We start from the raw sequence: 20,197 nt of genomic DNA, 5'->3' as shown, positions 1-20,197 counted from the left end.
ATATTGAAAAAGGGGGCACAAATTAATATTTTAATGAAGGGGCACAGGTTATTATTAGTTTTATTACTTTTTAATAAAATGCAGCACCAACTATTGATATAATAATAAAATAATAATAGTAATAATATGCGATGACCAGGTCTCTAAAACTGATGGCCACAACTACCCAATGACTGGTCATGCCCCTTCAACAGGCAAATGCCATTACATTCCCCTGTGGGCCCTCCATGCCTCAGTCCAACATGGTTTCCATGGTTTATGTTATTTGCTATCTGCTCCGACTTTCTCATTGTTGCCATTTATTGATATCCATTATCCATGCACTGGGCATCTGCACTGTCTGGGTGTACATACTAGACTTCCATTCCAGTACAGTGTTTGCCCAGTGTTTGCATCGGGTCTCATATATTGCTGGTGAAGAGAACTGTGCTTTCTTCTTATTCCATCAATACCAGGTGTTATGCTGCTAATAACTCTGGGCCTGATTCATTACGGATTGCTACTGCGATCGCAGCTGCGAGTATGCACGCATTTCTGCTATGAAAAAATGCTAATGTTTCCAACTGCTCATCCAGCATAGAGACATCCGCTACCTCTTTCTCACATCCGTAATACCTCGCAGTCCTGCATATACATCGGTAACATCGAGTAACATCGGACCCTCACACAGAGGGCCTGATTCAGACCCACTCGCGAGCGCTGAGTGCTCGCAAGCGGGTGGATGTTGGGCCAGTGCGCATGGGAGTGCTCTCGGTTCTGATAGAGCCAAAATCACTCCAGTGCTTGCGGCAATGAGACCCTACCACAAGGGTCTCCTCGCAAGCCAGATGGTCGCGATGGTCTTGACCATCGCGACCATCTTTTTGGCCGCTCGCTATAGCTGTGGGTGGTCACCCACAGCTATGCGAGTGGCCAGGAGGCATCTTTAAAAAAAGAGAAGGACGGCCCTGATTCAGAGCGAGCGCTCTGTCAGAGCGTCCGGCTCTGAATCAGGGCCAGAATTACAGCAGCTCTGACCTGTCTCAGAAATTGCAACTCTGGTCGCACGCAGTGAGTACTCAAGATGCGTATGCTGTCACAGTGGCTAATGTATGCACGCTGAGGAAACGGCGTTCAAACAGACAGGTAAGCCTGCATTTGTTTGACCACTCCCCCGTCACCGCCCCCAAACATTGACATCCCGTCGCTCACTCTGCAATGGCTTTGTATCTGCATATGTGATCGCAGTGCGATCACAATACTGGCCTGCACACGCACAATGTAGTGCATACGCATGCGCAGTATGCACCATCGGCCGATCTATATACGCTGTTGCAATTGCGATCCGTGATAATTTTCCCAGATCCACTGTGGTCATTAACTTTAAAAGGGAAAGTAAGCATTACTGTATCTAAATGCTGTAAGGGTAGGATGGGATGATCCTAATGTAATATGGAGTAGGTAGGGTAAGACAAACAGAGTGATTGAATGAGAACGGAGTGGGTTAAACCTCGTCTGTGGCCTGGCTTGGGTAACATCATGTGACTTAGTTTGTCCTATTAGGATAGGTGTGTGTGTGTTTTAGCTCGGAATGTGAGGCTGTGTGGGCTGAGACAAAGCCTCTTTTTTTCCTGTCTTCTTTCCCCTGGCCTCATGTCCCGCCCGCGCCGCTCTTAGAATCTCCCCTGGCGTTACCTTGATGGAGCCGGGTCCCCTGCTAGGCCATCCGCTGTCTCATCAGGTGTTTTGGAACACCCAGGAGGGCGTGGAGCATGGGCACGCGTGCCCACCGCGGCTATGCCGTTCTCTGACGCCGGAGGGTCCGGTGTAGTTCTCCTCTGGGGGCCATGGCTACTGCCTCTCATTAGTGGGCGGGTCAGCAAACTTCTGCTGCTGTGCCTGCCCGCCCGCATGTCACAGCTCACGGCAGTGCTGCGAGCTGCGTACACGCACATGCGCATGTCCCCACGTGGATCCCGGCTAGGACACCCGCGGGTAGTGAAGGGGTGGTCGCGGTTTTGAGACCAGTCTGGTTTCAAACCCTGGCTCGTGTCTGAAGTGCCGGTAGAAGGCGCAGAGGTGCACAGGCCCAAACTGCAAACGGTGGCTCTGCTCAGCTCCCTGAGTCTGCTCAGGGGGCGGGGCTTATCAGCGATTTTAATGATCAGCATCAGAGCTTGCTGCAGGTTTGGTATGATGAATAGTCAAGCTCAGGGGGCTAGTCAGAGTGTAGGGCCACAGTCCCAGGGGGCTAGTCACAGTGTGAGGCCAGCTTAAATGCCATTGCTATGCCCACAGGCTCTGGAGATCCTGCAGGGGTTATAAACATTATGTCATCCATGGCCACTTTATTTGCCCCTTTTGTAGCTGCTTTCTCACAACTATCTGGGCCTGGGTTTTCAGCTGGAATGCCCCCTGCAGTTCCTACCTCGCAGTTACCAGCGATCATGCCCGAACAATTTTTGTCAGCGGTGCGTGCATTCGGGTCCTTAGTAGCGCAAGGTACCTCAGGAGTGGTCCCTTCCCCGGGATCAGCCAATTCAGCTACACTTTCTTCTGCACCTTTGACTGCATCGGCGGCTGCAGGTCCAGATGCTGTGTTACCTTCTTTTTCAGACGGCGATGCCAGCGACAGTCATGAGGATGCAGCTGTGGACAAGGAAGCGACTTCGGACGATTCTTTGTGTGGCGAGCAGCCAAGTACATCAGGTGGGTCTCCTTGCGTAGATGATGATGACAGTAGCAGCTGTTGTTCCTCTTCATCGCTGGTGTCAGACGCCAGCAGCTCTGCCAGGGCATGCTAGTGGGTTGCTAAATATGCTAGACACGAAGCCGACCAACGTGATAAGTCATCTATGCGCAAGCCCTTGCGCTCGAGCGACGCCTCTTTCAAACATTCTAAATGGTCACTGGGGGTCCGCTGCAATAATACGGCAGTCTTGTGTGGCTTGCGCCCATGCTGTAAGCGCAAGATTACTAAGGGTATATATGTGGACATTTTTGTGCTCACCGACAAAACAAAAAAGCACTTTAAGGCGGCCAAGAAAAAGGGAGGAGTTGGCCTGGACGCTTTCAAGTCCTTTAGTAATTGGATTGCGGGTTTCTGCATGTTTACATCATGCTATTTGATAACTCGTCCTCAGGAACATTTAAAGTAATCAGGTACCTGCACCTTATTAATAGCATGCAGTGCAGTTCCCGGGGGTTTGCCTGGCGGGCTTACGATGAAGAATTTAATCGGAAGCAGAATGGTAGGACTGTTATCGAGTTTGGAGGTAAGGATGTTGAAGTGTGGCTAGAGGAGCGTCTTCCAGTTGACGCTCCTCCTGTTCGTCGGCTGCCGGGCACAGGCTATCTTTCAACTCAGTCTCAGAATAAAGGCAAATGTTTTGCTTTTAACAATGCCACTTGTACACAGGGGCAGCGGTGTCATTTTCGATACCTCTGTTTGCATTTTGGCAGAACCCATCCCATTTTCAATTGTCCCGGCCGGCTGGACAGCAATTTTCTAAGCAAGCAGGGAATACCGCCCCCAGTGTTTTTGGATGATATGGCCAAATGGTTGGGTTGCTTTTCAAACCTTGAGGATGCGCGATTTTTATATTCAGGTTTCGCTCTTGGTTTTTGGCTGCCCGTTAGGAGCGAGGTCAGTGTCAGTCCCCAAGGAATCTGCGGTCAGCGCGACAATTGCCTGCTGTCCTTAAAGCTAAAGTTCAAAAGGAAGTGAGCTTTGGGCGAATGGCAGGCCCATTTGAATGACCTCCACTGGAGGATTTGATCCTTTCTCCCATGGGAGTGGTTCCCAAGAAGTCTCCTGGTAGATTTAGGCTCATTCAGCATCTATCCTATCCATCAGGGTCCTTGGTGAACGATGCTATACCACCGGAATTTTGTTCAGTGGTGTATCAGTCTTTTGACGAGGCTTTGGAGTTGGTAAGATCATATGGCCCCGGTGCTCTCATGGCTAAGATAGATGTGGAATCGGTTTTCCATCTACTGCCCCTACATCCTGAGTCCATGGGTTTTTGCATTGAGAATGGATATTTTATAGACAAGTGCTTGCCTATGGGATGCTCTGTTTCTTGTGACTTTTTTGAAAAATGTAGCACCTTACTTCTTTTTTTTGTATATTCTGTTTTTATTAGAATATTTAGAAAAAAATACAGTTGTTATAAACATTTCACATCTGATAAACCCGAAACAGATAATAATTAAAAACCCATTTTCTTAAAAAGATCAGGCTTAATGGCACAAATAACACAATCTATATCAGATATATAATATATCAAAACAGAAAAAACACACAACAAACAAAAATAGATCCTTAAAAGGAAAACAAATAGAAAGACAAACAATAAGAAAAGTAGAAAAACTGTGAGATAGAGAAGAACAAGGATAGTAAAGAAGAGAAGGGAAGGGAAGAGAAGAAAGGAGAAGAGGAGGGACTATCGTGTGCATAAGAGTAATAGTAGTTATTATTCTGAGGATCATAATTTATATGGTAGATGAGGTGGAAGACATATAATTCCAGTATATATCTGAAGATTTATAATCCAGCCAAGGAAACCAGGTACTGGTAAATTCAGAAGACTTATCTAGTGAGGAATATAAAATGTCTTCCATTGACATAAAATAATCAAGCCTACAAAACCAGTCTTTACATGTAGGGGGAGTTGTAGATCTCCAGAGTACAGGTATCACATCACGAGCTGCGTTACTAAGATGGCGAAGCAGGGATTTCTTGAACTGGGATATTGGGATTGACGAATGGTTAATTAACCAGAATTCAGGGCCTGTGGGACGGGAAAGCCTAGAATTTGTTGGGAGATAGAGATAACATCGGACCAAAAATTTGATAGTAAGGGACAATCCAACCAAATATGTCGGAGAGAGCCCACAGCGGTAGAACATCTCCAACAAGTATTGGGAACTGATGGGAACATGGAATGTAATATAACAGGATGACGATACCATCGCATTAAGATTTTATATTGTGTTTTCCTAACAGTGATATAAATAGAGCAAGTGTGGGTTTTAAGAAAGATAGTCTGCCAGTCCAAATCAGAGAGAGCTAGACCTAAATCTTTCTCCCAAGCCTTAGCCCAAGGTGGAATACTAGACACTTGATTGGATAATAATATTTGATAAAGAGCAGATATTGTATGTGAGGGGGATAGTGGGGTGACACATAATTTCTCAAAATGAGTAAGGTCCCTTTTTGTTAAGGTAAGCCTATTATCTGTAGCACCTTTCTTCATTGGTGCATGGAGCCTTCTTGCGGGGGTCATGGGGGGGTCATGGGATGGCTCACTATCTCGATGATTTCCTGTGTGTGGGTCCTGGCAATTCGGAGCGTTGTGCGTTTCTTTCGTTTTCCATGCGAGCTTTGTTTTTCCATTTTGGGGTGTCAGTTGCCGACGAGAAGACGGAGGATCCTCTCACTTGTTTATCATTTTTGGGTATCGAGATCGATACCCTGGCAGGGGTTTGCAGGCTTCCTCAGGACAAGGTGGGGATATTGCGTGACGCTATTGCTGCATGTTTGGCTGCTCGTAGCATTGCTTTGTGACAAGCGCAATTGCTGTTGGGTCTGTTGAACTTTGCCTGTAGGGTTATCCCGATGGGCATTTTTTTTTGTCGAAATCTGGAGCGGTACACAGCTGGGGCGTCCAGACTGCACCATTTGGTTCACTTGTCGTCTGAGATCAAGAGGGATTAGTCCGTTTAGGCATCTTTTCTCAAGAAATTTAATGGTGTGCTAATTTGGATGGCCCCAGCTGTCCACAGTTTTCAGTTGCAGCTTTTCACCGATGCGGCAGGTTCGTCTGGTTTTGGTTGCTACCTTCCTGGTGTGCGGCACCTTGGCCTGAGGAATGGGTACGTTTGGGTTTCACAAGGGATCTTTTGCTTCTTAAACTCTTTCCAATCATGGCTGCATTGGAAGTGTGGGGCGAGCGTTTGTGTAATCACAGTATAGTGCTCAGGTGTGACAAACTTGGCATTGGGAATGCGATTAACCAGCAGCATGCTAAATCATTGCTAGTGTTGCAAGTTTTGGTGCAGTTTATATTAACTTGCTTGCCCTGCAACATTTCATTTATGGCGCAGCATATTCCCGGGGCAGAGAACGAGATAGCTGATGTGTTGCCTCAGTTTCAGTGGCCTAGGTTTCGATCTTTGTCCCCTGAGGCTGATACTACTGGTGTGCTTTGCCCCTCTTATGTTTGGCAGGTCATCAAGCCAGCATGGAGGGCTTAGCAGAGAGGTCTCTCGCCCCGGGTACTCTGAGAGTTTACCGCCATGCTTGGCAAGAGTGGGAAGAGTATTCCCATAGCCACAGACATGGAGGTAAGAGCAGGCATCAGTTGATGCTTTCTTTTATTTGGCATCTCTATGTCTCTGGCAGATCCAGAGCAGTGGTATCTCGTTATTTAGCTGGTATTTCATTTTTCTGTAAATTAAAAAGCCTTCCAGACTTTACCAAGAGCTCTCTGATTCAGAAGGCCTTGAAAGGTTGGGCTCATTCGGTTCCGGTAGCACCCGACAAGAGACGTCCTATTGATGTTTCCCTCCTTCCTTTATTCCTTGTGGCTGTAGCAGATGTTGTAGATTCGGTTTTCAAAACTAAATTGTTTAAATTAGCTTTCTTTATGGCCTTTCATGGAGCTTTTCGGATTTCAGAGTTGGTGGCAGCCTCTAAATGAGTTGATGCTGCTCTACTCTGGATGTATGTCCTGGTGGGGGAGAGGTCGTTGCTTTGTAGGATTAGGCGCTCCAAAACTGATCAGCTGGGTAGGGGCCGTTGGATTTCGCTAGTGCCTTCCGAGGACTTGCGAATTTGCCCCATTGCCCTGGCCACACATTATCTGGAAGTCAGGCCTGCTACTGCGGGCTCTTAGCTTTTGCATGCCGATAGCTCTCCTTTGACAAAATATTAGTTTGGATGGGTTTTAAAGCGCTGTGGGCCTGATTCAGAGCCGGATGCTATTTGCGCTCACTCGCCCTGAAAAAGGTTCTGGCTATTTAAATTGACAGTTCGCTCTTTGCGCTCTGTTGACGCCTCTATGTCTGAATGAGCGAACAAAACATGCGGACGTTTTTTTGTAAAAAACGCCCCCTGGCCGCTCGCATCATACGTCATCTCCGCTATTTATTAGATTAATCGAGTACATCGAATGAACTGCTCGCTATTCATGTGGTTGCATTTTCCTACCGCAATCAAGCGAGCAGTTCTGGCTAAAAGACACCCAACTGACGTGGTCGATGACGCTGCTTTGTTAATTATGCACACCCTTAAAACACCCGTTTTGACCTTTTGGCATGCCTGCGTTCGGATCTCCACCCCCCGTTTTCAAGCACCTTCCCCTGTTACCACCCAAAAACGCCTCATCCTGTCAACTCAAATTAGCAGGCATTCGCTATTTTGCGAGAACACGATTTTCGGCCGCACTGACTGGTTCGCGCATGCGTACTAAAACCCATACGCATGCACAGATGTGCGAACATCGCTCAGAGCGAATGAGCGGCCGCTTACGAGCGGCTCTGAATCAGGCCCAGTGTCTCTTGTGTCGGCCTTTCCCTACAGGATTTCGGTATGCATTCGTTTCGTATCGGGGAAGCAACTTCCGCCGCTTTGGCAGGATTTTCTGTATCTGAAATTAAGGCTTTAGGCCACTGGAAATCCTTTAGTTATAGGCGCTACATTCGGCCTATAGGGGTGTGCACCGGCCACTTTTCGTGTTTTGTGTTTTGGTTTTGGATCTGGATCTTTCTTCGTGTTTTGGATCTGGATTGGTTTTGCCAAAACCACCCTTCCGTGTTTTGGGTTCTGGGTTTTGGATCTGTATTTTTTTTAAAAAAAGCATAAAAACAGCTAAAATCACAGAATGTGTTGATTTTTCTGCTCCTATGCTATTATTAACCTCAAAAACCTTAATTTCCACTCATTTCCAGTTTATTCTGAACACCTCACACCTCACAATAGTGTTTTTATGTCCAAAAGGTTGCACCGAGGTAGATGGATGACTATGCTAAGCGACACGAGTGGGCGGCACAAACACGTGGCCCATCTAGGAGTGACACTGCAGTGGCAGACAGGATGGCAGTTTGAAAAACTAGGCCCCAAACACTACATAATGCAAAGAAAAAAAAGAGGTGCAAGATGGAATTGTCCTTGGGCCCTCCCACCCACCCTTATGTTGTATAAACAGGACATGCACACTTTAACAAACCAATCATTTCAGCGCCAGGGTCTGCCACACAACTGTGGCTGAAATTATTGGTTCGTTTGGGCCCCCACAAAACAAGCTGGCAATTAATCTGGCCTTGCACAAACTGGCTCTACGGAGGCAAGATGTCGTCCTCATCCTCCTCATTCACCGATTCCTCACCCTCTTCAGTGTTGTGTACATCCTCATCCTCACAGAGTATTACTTCGTCCCCGCTGGAATCCACCACCACAGGTCCCTCTGTACGTTCTGGAGGCTGGTCTCCCTGGAAAAGTTGATAATTCATTTTTATGAACATCATCTTCTCCACATTTTGTGGAAGCAACCTCCTACGCCTTTTGCTTACAAGGTTCCCGGCTACACTAAACACTCTTTCGGAGTGCACACTGGAGGGGGGGCAACTCAGGTAAAATAGAGCCAGTTTGTACAGGGGCCTCCAAATTTCCTCTTTTTCCTGCCAGTACATGTACGGACTGTCTGACATGCCTACTTGGATGCTGTCACCGATGTAATCCTTTAACAGACAGACGTACGCTTGTCGCTGCTGCTTTGAGGATGCAGGTGCGGCTACAGCCCACACAATTCACAAAGACAGGAAAAAAAAGAAGAATTTTTTTATTGTTTGTGGAGCGCACTTTGAGGGTTACACCACCCTTTAACAGACAGACACATGCTTGTTGCTGCTGCTTTAAGGATGCAGGTGTGGCTACAGCCCACACATTTCACAAAGACAGAAAAAAAAAGAAGAATTTTTTTATTGTTTGTGGAGCGCACTTTGGGCCTCATTCAGACCCACTCGCAAGCGGCTGTCCGCTCGCAAGTGGGTCGATGGTGTGCACTGCGCATGCGCATGACGGAGGGAGCTCCGTCGTGCGCATGTGCCAGACGCGACGAGCGAAGGACTTTCCTTCGCTCGTTGTGTCTGATCAAAGGGGGCATGCTGTCGATGTTGATTGACAGCACGCCCCTTTTGGTGGGCGTGCCAGGGGCGTGCCTGCCAGACGGAGGCATTCCCAAGGGAACGCCTACCGTCAGAAGCCGGCCCCACTGACATCACTAGTGATGTCAGTGGGAGTGATTTTGGCTCTGATAGAGCCAAAATCACTCCAGGGCTTGTGGTCGAAAACCCCGACCACAGGCTTCTGGTCGCACTGGCGATGGTCGCGATGGTCAAGACCATCGCGACCATCATCCTGCACGCTCGTATGTGCTGTGGGTGGTGACCCACAGCTATATGAGCATCCAGGAGGACGCTACACTTTTATGGAGGACGGCCCTCATTCAGAGCGAGCGCTCTGCTCAGAGCGTCCGGCTCTGAATGAGGGCCTTTGAGGGTTACATCACCCTTTAACAGACAGATGCACGCTTGTCGCTGCTTCTTTAAGGATGCAGGTGCGGCTACAGCCCACACATTTCACAAAGACAGAAAAAAAAGAAGAATTTTTTTATTGTTTGTGGAGCACACTTTGAGGGTGTCACCACCCTTTAACAGACAGATGCACGCTTGTCGCTGCTGCTTTAAGGATGCAGGTGCGGCTACAGCCCACACATTTCACAAAGACAGAAAAAAAAAGAATTTTTTTATTGTTTGTGGAGCGCACATTGAGGGTTACATCACCCTATAACAGACAGACGCACGCTTGTCGCTGCTGCTTTAAGGATGCATGTGCGGCTACAGCCCACACATTTCACAAAGAGGAAAAAAAAAAAAATGTTTTATTGTTTGTGGAGTGCACTTTGAGGGTTACATCACCCTTTAACAGACAGACGCACGCTTGTCGCTGCTGCTTTAAGGATGCAGGTGCGGCTACAGCCCACACATTTCACAAAGACAGAAAAAAAAAGAAGAATTTTTTTATTGCTTGTGGAGCACACTTTGAGGGTGTCACCACCATTTAACAGACAGACGCACGCTTGTCGCTGCTGCTTTAAGGATGCAGGTGCGGCTACAGCCCACACATTTCACAAAGACAGAAAAAAAAGAAGAATTTTTTATTGTTTGTGGAGTGCACTTTGAGGGTTACACCACCCTTTAACAGACAGACGCACGCTTGTCGCTGCTGCTTTAAGGATGCAGGTGCGGCTACAGCCCACACATTTCACAAAGAGAAAAAAAAAAGAATTTTTTTATTGTTTGTGGAGCGCACTTTGAGGGTTACATCACCCTTTAACAGACAGATGCACGCTTGTCGCTGCTGCTTTAAGGATGCAGGTGCGGCTACAGCCCACACATTTCACAAAGACAGAAAAAAAAAGAATTTTTTTATTGTTTGTGGAGCACACTTTGAGGGTTACAGACGCACGCTTGTCGCTGCAGACAGACAGACAGACGCACGCTTGTCGCTGCTGCTTTGAGGATGCAGGTGGAATCTAGACGGATTTGGAACCGGGGACACACTACCTCCATCAATTGTCTAAATCCCACTGCACTAATGGCGGATACCGGATGCACGTCTAACACCAACATAGCAGTCAAGGCCTCAGTTATACGTTTTGCTTCAGGATGACTGCTGTCGTACTTCATCCTCCTCGCTAGGGACTGTTGGAGGGTCAATTGTTTAGTAAAAGTAGTGGTGTTCCTACTGCCTCTCTGGGATGATGAACAACTCCCAGCAGCAGCAACAGCACTAGGAGGAAGTTGTTCTTGATCTTTCCCTATTTTATTTTTATCGGAGAAAGTTTGGTCCTCCATTTATGTTATATTGATATATACGTGCGGCTAAGGCGCACACAAACACAGAAATTTTTTTTTTATTTTTGCTGGAGAGTAGTGCACTTTGTGGGTTACACCACCCTTTAAGAAATGTGCCAGCCGGCCCTTTACTTATGGGACACAGGCGCACACTTGGCGCTGCTCCTTTGTTGATACACGTGCAACCACAGTGCACACAATTCACAAACACAGAAAATATTTTTTTATTTTGTTTGGAGTGTACTTTGGGGGTTACAGCACCCTTTAACGGTCAAGTCAGCCGGCCCTTTACTTATGACACAGGCGCACGCTTGGCACTACTTTGTTGATGCACGTGCGGCTACTGCGCACACAATTCACAAACACAGAAAATATTTTTTTATTTGGTTTGGAGTGTACTTTGGGGGTTACAGCACCCTTTAACGGTCAAGCCAGCAGGCCCTTTACTTATGACACAGGCGCACGCTTGGCACTACTTTGTTGATGCACGTGCGGCTACTGCGCACACAATTCACAAACACAGAAAATATTTTTTTATTTGGTTTGGAGTGTACTTTGGGGGTTACAGCACCCTTTAACGGTCAAGCCAGCCGGCCCTTTACTTATGACACAGGCGCACGTTTGGCACTACTTTGTTGATGCATGTGCGGCTACTGCGCACACAATTCACAAACACAGAAAATATTTTTTTATTTTGTTTGGAGTGTACTTTGGGGGTTACAGCACCCTTTAACGGTCAAGCCAGCCGGCCCTTTACTTATGACACAGGCGCACGCTTGGCACTACTTTGCTGATGCACGTGCGGCTACTGCGCACACAATTCACAAACACAGAAAATATATATTTTTTTTATTTGGAGTGTACTTTGGGGGTTACAGCACCCTTTAACGGACAAGCCAGCCTGCCCTTTACTAATGGGACACAGGCGCACGCTTGGCGCTGCTCCTTTGTTGATGCACGTGCAGCTACTGCGCACACAATTCACAAACACAGAAAATATTTTTTTATTTGGTTTGGAGTGTACTTTGGGGGTTACAGCACCCTTTAACGGTCAAGCCAGCCGGCCCTTTACTTATGACACAGGCGCACGCTTGGCACTACTTTGTTGATGCACGTGCGGCTTCTGCGCACACAATTCACAAACACAGAAAATATTTTTTTATTTGGTTTGGAGTGTACTTTGGGGGTTACAGCACCCTTTAACGGTCAAGCCAGCCGGCCCTTTACTTATGACACAGGTGCACGCTTGGCACTACTTTGTTGATGTACGTGCGGCTACTGCGCACACAATTCACAAACACAGAAAATATTTTTTTATTTTGTTTGGAGTGTACTTTGGGGGTTACAGCACCCTTTAACGGTCAAGCCAGCCGGCCCTTTACTTATGACACAGGCGCACGCTTGGCACTACTTTGCTGATGCACGTGCGGCTACTGCGCACACAATTCACAAACACAGAAAATATATATTTTTTTTATTTGGAGTGTACTTTGGGGGTTACAGCACCCTTTAACGGACAAGCCAGCCTGCCCTTTACTAATGGGACACAGGCGCACGCTTGGCGCTGCTCCTTTGTTGATGCACGTGCAGCTACTGCGCACACAATTCACAAACACAGAAAATATTTTTTTATTTGGTTTGGAGTGTACTTTGGGGGTTACAGCACCCTTTAACGGTCAAGCCAGCCGGCCCTTTACTTATGACACAGGCGCACGCTTGGCACTACTTTGTTGATGCACGTGCGGCTTCCTGGCACACAATTCACAAACACAGAAAATATTTTTTTATTTGGTTTGGAGTGTACTTTGGGGGTTACAGCACCCTTTAACGGTCAAGCCAGCCGGCCCTTTACTTATGACACAGGTGCACGCTTGGCACTACTTTGTTGATGTACGTGCGGCTACTGCGCACACAATTCACAAACACAGAAAATATTTTTTATTTGGTTTGTAGTGTACTTTGGGGGTTACAGCACCCTTTAACGGTCAAGCCAGCCGGCCCTTTACTTATGACACAGGCGCACGTTTGGCACTACTTTGCTGATGCACGTGCGGCTACTGCGCACACAATTCACAAACACAGAAAATATTTTTTTATTTGGTTTGAAGTGTACTTTGGGGGTTACAGCACCCTTTAACGGTCAAGCCAGCTGGCCCTTTACTTATGACACAAGCGCACGTTTGGCACTACTTTGTTGATGCATGTGCGGCTACTGCGCACACAATTCCCAAACACAGAAAATATTTTTTAATTTGGTTTGGAGTGTACTTTGGGGTTTACAGCACCCTTTAACGGTCAAGCCAGCCGGCCCTTTACTTATGACACAGGCGCACGCTTGGCACTACTTTGTTGATGCACGTGCGGCTACTGCGCACACAATTCACAAACACAGAAAATGTATATATTTTTTTTATTTGGAGTATACTTTGGGGGTTACAGCACCCTTTAACGGACAAGCCAGCCGGCCCTTTACTAATGGGACACAGGCGCACGCTTGGCGCTGCTCCTTTGTTGATGCACGTGCAGCCACAGTGCACACAATTCACAAACACAGAAAAAATATAATTTTTTTTAGCACTTGGGGGGAGCACCCCTGACGGACAGAGCACCCCCTGGACAACACTACAGCACCCCTTTAGGACTGGGACACTGCACAGGACTTTGGAGTGGACACAGCCCCTATGGACAACTGACTGCACAACACAGTCCAGCCAGCCCCTATGGGCTTTGAAGTAGTGGACACAGCCCCTATGGACAACAGCAGCACAGCGCAGCACAGCACAACACTACACTGCACTACACTACACTACACAGCCCAGCCAGCCCTAACTCCCACCCTCCCTCTTCACTGTCCACAGCCGAGTGAGAAAATGGCGCCGACGCAGGTACCTTATATAGGATCCAAAACCCACGAGACCCGGAAGGCGGGATGATGACGTTTTGCCTCGATTTCAGATCAGAGTCAGGCGGGAAAAGTCGAGCCTGACTCGGATCGGCCTCGGATCGGGGGGGGCTCGGGGGGGTTCGGATTTCAGAAATCCGAACCCGCTCACCCCTAGTCTGGAGTAAGCAGAATGTTGCTGTCCTTTCTTTGCCACCATACTTTTGATCAGTTTAGATTATTTTAATAAATTGCAAACTAATTTTTCTGGCAAATTTCATGTCTCCGAATCTTTATTTCATAAAATTTATTAAGAAGGTGTTTTATTGCATAGTGTTACACAATGCACCCCTCTGACGATTGACGGTTTAGCGGTTTGTGACACTGGGTCTGAGTCAGAGGTGGATACAATGCTAATGTTTGCGAAGTTGATGAGTATACTTTGTACTGCACGTGAGAAGCACTGTGTGCTGGGATTGATTACCGATGATTGTCGCAGTGGGAATCTAGAGGCAGAATGAGTAACAGTCAGTGAGCGTTTCGAGCTAGAAAAACCCAGGTGTTTCCCAAGCCTTTCATTGGCGTTCTTTGTCAGCAACTGCATCTGTTTATGTAGTTGCAATGGCTCGGATGACTTTCTTTCTATGGACATTCTAATCAGCAATAGGATTGCTCAGATGTTTGATGTTGCATCGTTGTACGCAAATAGCGGATCAGATTATGTCACCGGTGGACAGAGGTACAAACCCTACTGGCTCTGGCATTTGTATATTCTGCAGTACCAATTAGTACAGATAGTGATAAAGGGATTAACTTCCACCACTGAATCAGGTCCAGTATATGTATCTACAAGCTATGCAGTCATCACGTCAACATTGTCTGAATATCGATATGTTCAGAATGTCGACATACAACAAATCAACATTTATTGTGAATGTCAACAGCCAGAATGTCAACATCAGATTCTAGGGTTAGGATTAGATTAGTATTAGGATTAGATTAGGGTTCGGTTTACATTGAAACTTCCATTGTTGACATTCTACCTGTCAACGTTCAAAGTGTCAACATTCTGTCAGTGTCGACATTGTGAATGTTGACATGTTGAATGTTGACATATATACCACCCCCATCTGCAATGATTAATGTATAAAGGGCCTGATTCATTACTGATCACAACTTCGATTACGCATGCAATAGACTGATTGTTGCGTTCTGCGCATGCGTATGCCTCACAGTGCGTGTGCACAAACCAGCCACTGTGATCGCCACCCATCACAGAGTGATTGACAGGTAGTGCCATTTGTGGGAGGTGACGGGGGGTGGTCAATGAAATGTAGGCGTGCCAGTGTGTTTGAACTCTCTTGCATGGGCATGCAAAAATTAACCACTGCGATGCCATATGCAGCTTGAGTACTCAGAGCATACGACGAGGTTAGCAATTACTGAGTAAGGTCAGAGCTTGTGCAAGAGTGCGTGAGGCTCCGATCACTTTCCAGTCTTGCTAAGGATTACGGATGTGTGTAAGGTAAAGTGGGCGTCCTAATGTTGTGCTGCGACGGCATAGCAATCGCAGTGGATTAGCATATCATAGCAGTGAGACTGCGTGTGTAATCGCTATTGCAATCGCAGTTGTGATCCGTAATGAATCAGGCCCAAAACTGCGGATATGGGTTTCTAAAGTATCTGTATATTGATAGCATATACAAAAAGTAGAAGTAGATAGAGCCAGCAAGAAATCTTATTGTTGAAAGAGAAATATGGAGGAAAAATAAATAATGCTCATTCATATTTAGACTGAATTGAGACCCCAACATGTGCCTTCTCAGATCTGCTGCATGCGTCTTAAGACACAGCATCGGATCACCCTCTGCAGAATTTTCACAGCAAGCAAGCTGCTTAACGGCAGAACCAGCCCTGCTGCTCATAAGTCAGCAAAGCAGGAGCCCCCTCCCAGTTTTAAATACTTGTTGACCCAATTCAATCATAAAAACAACAATTTCTGAGCAGTTTTTGTAAACAAAAAAATTTCCAGTTAAGTGTTTACGAATTAAAATCAGGACTCAAATAACCCCTCCATTTAGGAATTACTGGGGGTTATTATTTATTCTTAAGACTTTCAATAAAAAAAAATATTTTGTTAAAGGTTTGCTTGTCAGGTGACACGACAAGATCGATCTTTTCAGACAAAACTGAAAGTGCTATGTGCGGGCCATTCAAGAAATGCTGTAGTGCAGCCTCAAGTATCACCAACATGATCTATTTTGCTGGGTTAGTACTTATGCCACCTGCATCCACAGACAGAAATCCTCGAAACATTAACTATGGAAACTTGAGTGCTGAGGTTGAGAACCACTGCTGGAGTGTATTCAGTATGTATATCACAGAGAGTTAGAAATGAGGTTACTGTATCTTTAAGTGTTCGTAACACAGGTCAGGCAAGGACTGTGACGTAAGAGGAAGCAGAAGGAAATGCTGGGACAGGGAGAAAGCCAGCGGCATGAAGATACAGTGAGTGTATAAGAAACTAAACTGCAAGTCACTATTTTCATAGAAAACAATAAATCATTATACTACATCATATGCTGATATATACTGTAACAAGCAGACAGACAAGAAATACAGTAATATACGTACAGTACTGTCCAGTCGTACAATGAAGTGAGGTAGTGCCATTAGTATGCTTGTTAGCAGGGAATGGGAATTCTTTTATAATGACAGGGATGGGAATTAGTTTATATTTAATAGGAAAATAAAAAGAGCAAAGCACAGGGAAAACTGCCAAAAGTCTAATGCTCGGAAAGAAATGTAACATTCAGCCTGTCAATGATCTCATTTGACTTAGTAATACGAGGTGAATGCCTTTAGTTACCCATTCAAAGTCCAGACCACTTGCAGCAATTGAGATACTTATTGTTTGCCAAGGTATAGCCAGAAAACAGCATTATTTTTAGATGTCCCTGATCTTTGACAAATGCTCATTGTTCTTTATGCTGAAATATGTGACTACTGTATGTACTATGGGACTGAGTCAGAGATGGACAGAATTGCAGAGCTGCACACAAGCGGCTGTGCAGTTCCGGCCATTTAAAATGCAAATGCAGAAAGTGGGATAATTAGTGCATGCAGTGTGAGCTGAGCTGCGAATTAAAAAAAAAATAGAAAGAAGATATTTTCTTCTATTGTTTGTACTACGTCTGTGCGCTGTCCCCCAGTGCGTTTGTTCATTGTACATAGAAAAGCGCTGTGTTTCCACGCAGTGTGAGCTGAGTGTGTTGCAGTTGATGGCCAATTTTTTTATTTGTTTTTTATCAAAATCAAATTGTTTTTGTGCATTTAAAACAAATTCAGGCCATGATAGTATTTAAGAACTCTAATGGTCAGTAGGTTCACAGTGTGTTGCAGTTGGTGGCCAGGGTTTTTTATTTGTCTTTTATCAAAATCATTAATCTTCTCTGGTGCACCTCATAAATGTACTATAGGGGTATATTACCATATTAGGGGGGTAGTATGGCCAGCAGCTCAGCCTCCTAATATTTGTTAGAATAAGATAGGCTGATTTGCAGTTAGCTGCTCTGAAGTGCAACTATTAAGTTTCTTGGCTTCTCTTTCAACCCTTGTGATAAATCCTTGACTATTGACAATGTCATCTTTTATGGCCATGAATTAATTTTCTTAATCATCAATCAATTATAATTAATCAATTAATTAATGTACCACTTTCATCCATTTTGGGTGCTTGTTTTTAATAGCATTTTCCACTTCTCTGCTTTTTTTATAGTAATAAAATAATGCTTAATCAATTAATTACTAATCTCTCTTCCACTACATTCTTCACCTCCATTTCCCTGTACTACCCTCAGGCCTCTGATCTAGTTTTTAATCATATAATTTATATTAAACTGCCATCCTGTCTGCCACTGCACTGCCACTGTGTTTCCTAGATGTGCCATGTTTGAAGTTGAACTGCCACGTGTTTGTAACACCGACTGCCGTCACTTAGCTTAGCTTATCGGTGCAACCTTTTGGCCTAGACTGGATGAAAACAAAATTGTGGGCTGTGAGGTGTTTAAAATTGACTGGAAATTTATGTTATTGAGGTTAGTAATACTGTAGGAAGAAAAGCAGGCCCAAATTATGTTACTTTAGGGTTTTTTTTATAACTGTTTGAAAAAAACACAGATCCAAAACTAAAACACGTGCGGGCAGTTTTGGCAAAACCAAAAACAAAACCCAATGATGAATTACAACCAAAACCAAAACACGGGGGTCGGTGCACACCTCTATATTATACAGTAGCTGGACAAAAATAGATTGTTGTTCAAGCAGCACATTAATATGCTAGCTGCTGGACATACAGTAGAGCTGCAAAGAGAAACAGGCACCTGAGTGCCAAGAGACACCAGAATATTATGATTTTATTATGTACTGAACAGTAACTAGTTAATTTGTACAGAAAGTCACTTTAGGTATTAGAAATCTTATTTGTGCAGAAATCTAAAATGGAAACAATATTTGGCATTATATAGGCGCATATTCAATAATACATTCTGCAGGAAATCTCCCGAAAATTTAGTTCTTGCAGATCTCCATGCAATTTTGATCTGTGTCACCAACGGTATATTTCGGACACATGCGCAGAGTTAAAACATTTTTTTTTTATCATACTTATGCAGAGTGAAGTGTACACATATTTGTACACATACAGGACCTCATTCAGACCCGTTCGCAAGCACTGAGTGCTCGCAACCGGGTCGATGTTTAGGCCCTGCGCATGCGCAGCGGCTGCACTATGCGTGCGCAAGCCCCGGAGCGAGAGAGAAATTCTCTCGCTACAGAGCTCACTACAAAAGGGGCGGCTGTCGATACTGATCGACAGCTCGACCCGTTTTGTAGGCGTAGCGGGGGGTGGTTTCACAAACAGAGGCGTTCCTTAAGCCTGCGTTTTGTGGGCGGCCGCACTGACATCAGCAGTGATGTCAGTGGGGAGTTTCCTGCTCAATCAGAGCAGGAAGCTCCCTGGGGATTGCGGTTGCCGAGACCCAACCTTAGGGTCTCGTCGCAAGCCCCGATGGTCGTGATGGTCTCGACCATCGCGACCATCAACCTGGTCGGTCGCTAAAGCTGAGGGTGGTAACCCACAGCTTAGCTAGCGACCAGGAGGAAGCACTTGAAAAGTCAAGCGGCCGCCCTCATTCAGAGCGAGCGCTCGCTTCTTGCGATCGCCTCTGAATGAGGGCCACAGTATCTTACATGTTTTCTCACTGTGCACATGTGACGTGGTGGCCAAGCACAGCTGAAGACCACACTTACCTGTCCCTGGACTCGACGATGTGAGGATTTTGACGTCAGAATACACTTTCATCTTATACTTATCCAACTCAGGCCCAGTGACAGGAGGAAGCATGTATGGTAGCTGAGCTTCTAAGGGGACACACCCTGTGACATATTCAGAGGGCGGGGCACGATCAAAATAATTGGTGGTGGGGGCTGACCATTCCTACTGTCCTCTTGTCTGATCATCACTTCCGGCTTTCTCATCGTAGACCGTGAAGAGGAGCTGTCAGGAGCAGCAAGAAGAATATGGAGGGGACAGATGCATGACAATGGTTATTATGGCTAGAGAAGGCTCAGAACCGAGGACAAAAGAGTTAAGAAAGAAAAATATGTAGAAGTCGAGAAGCAGAGGGAAAAAGGAAAGCAGGTAAGTGGTAAGTGTGTATTGGAGACTGCTGCAGCCTGCAGAGAGAGATGAGGGGAAGGGGCACAGTGTTGAATACATTGTGACTTGGCGACACAGAGTAGCATACAATGTGCACTGGATGTACAGTGTGGCATATAATACTATAATTTTGGCCCTGTGAATTTAAAAAGAGCCTTAGAATTTGCAATGTTAAGTGAGCACATTAATCAATGTTTGTATTTTAGCCTCGATAAATGTATTTTTTCCTTAATTCAACTCTATACCTACCATGGAGGTTCTAAAAATCATGTGTGTACTAGGTCCCAAGATTTCTGTTGCAATGCCTGGTATAACTCCTGCTTTATATGTACAGTGTAATATACTGCGGTTTATAACACCCTCTCCACGGAGAGCATGTATTATAGCGACACGGATTGTGCCGCTATAACTCTTCCTGCTTCGCCTCTTTACCGAGGCGATGCAGGAAGCACTAATGATGAACATATCATCTGCCATACTGGGGGAGTGATAACTCCCCCCCTCGCGTCCACAGCGCATCAGCCTAGTGCTGATGCACTGTGTCACACTCCCAGCCAGCTCCACTGGAATTGCGAGATCTCGCGCACAGCCCGGAGTCGGCAGCCGCTGCAGCAGGTATAGTGCTGTCCCTGTTGTGGTGGTAGGGCAATGATAGCTGCAGCTGTCAGAATTGTCAGTGGCATTGAATGTGTAGCCCA

The 20,197-nt window shown here is 45.8% G+C and overlaps 1 protein-coding gene and 1 pseudogene across 4 annotated transcripts in view; both read left to right on the top strand.

Annotated features, from left to right (window-relative positions):
- Positions 1 to 2,426: 2,426 nt before the first annotated feature.
- Positions 2,427 to 19,449, top strand: LOC148532119 (uncharacterized; annotated as a pseudogene).
- Positions 16,229 to 20,197, top strand: part of LOC148532117 (ubiquitin thioesterase otulin-like) — a 138,243-nt gene continuing 134,274 nt past the window's right edge. For 3 of the 4 annotated variants that reach the window (XM_088468264.1, XM_088468263.1, XM_088468259.1), the window contains exons 1-2: positions 16,229 to 16,288; positions 19,324 to 19,481. The gene's annotated coding sequence lies outside the window, so the exon portion shown is untranslated. Of the gene's footprint in view, positions 16,289 to 19,323; positions 19,489 to 20,197 lie in introns of all 4 variants that reach the window. The other variant, XM_088468260.1, reaches the window with a different exon arrangement.

Source organism: Taudactylus pleione, unplaced genomic scaffold, assembly GCF_031769625.1.
Source record: "Taudactylus pleione unplaced genomic scaffold, aTauple2 ptg000083l, whole genome shotgun sequence".
Lineage (NCBI taxonomy): Eukaryota > Metazoa > Chordata > Amphibia > Anura > Myobatrachidae > Taudactylus > Taudactylus pleione.
The sequence above is the reverse complement of the archived record's forward strand: the minus strand, read 5'-3'. Positions and strand labels throughout refer to the sequence as shown.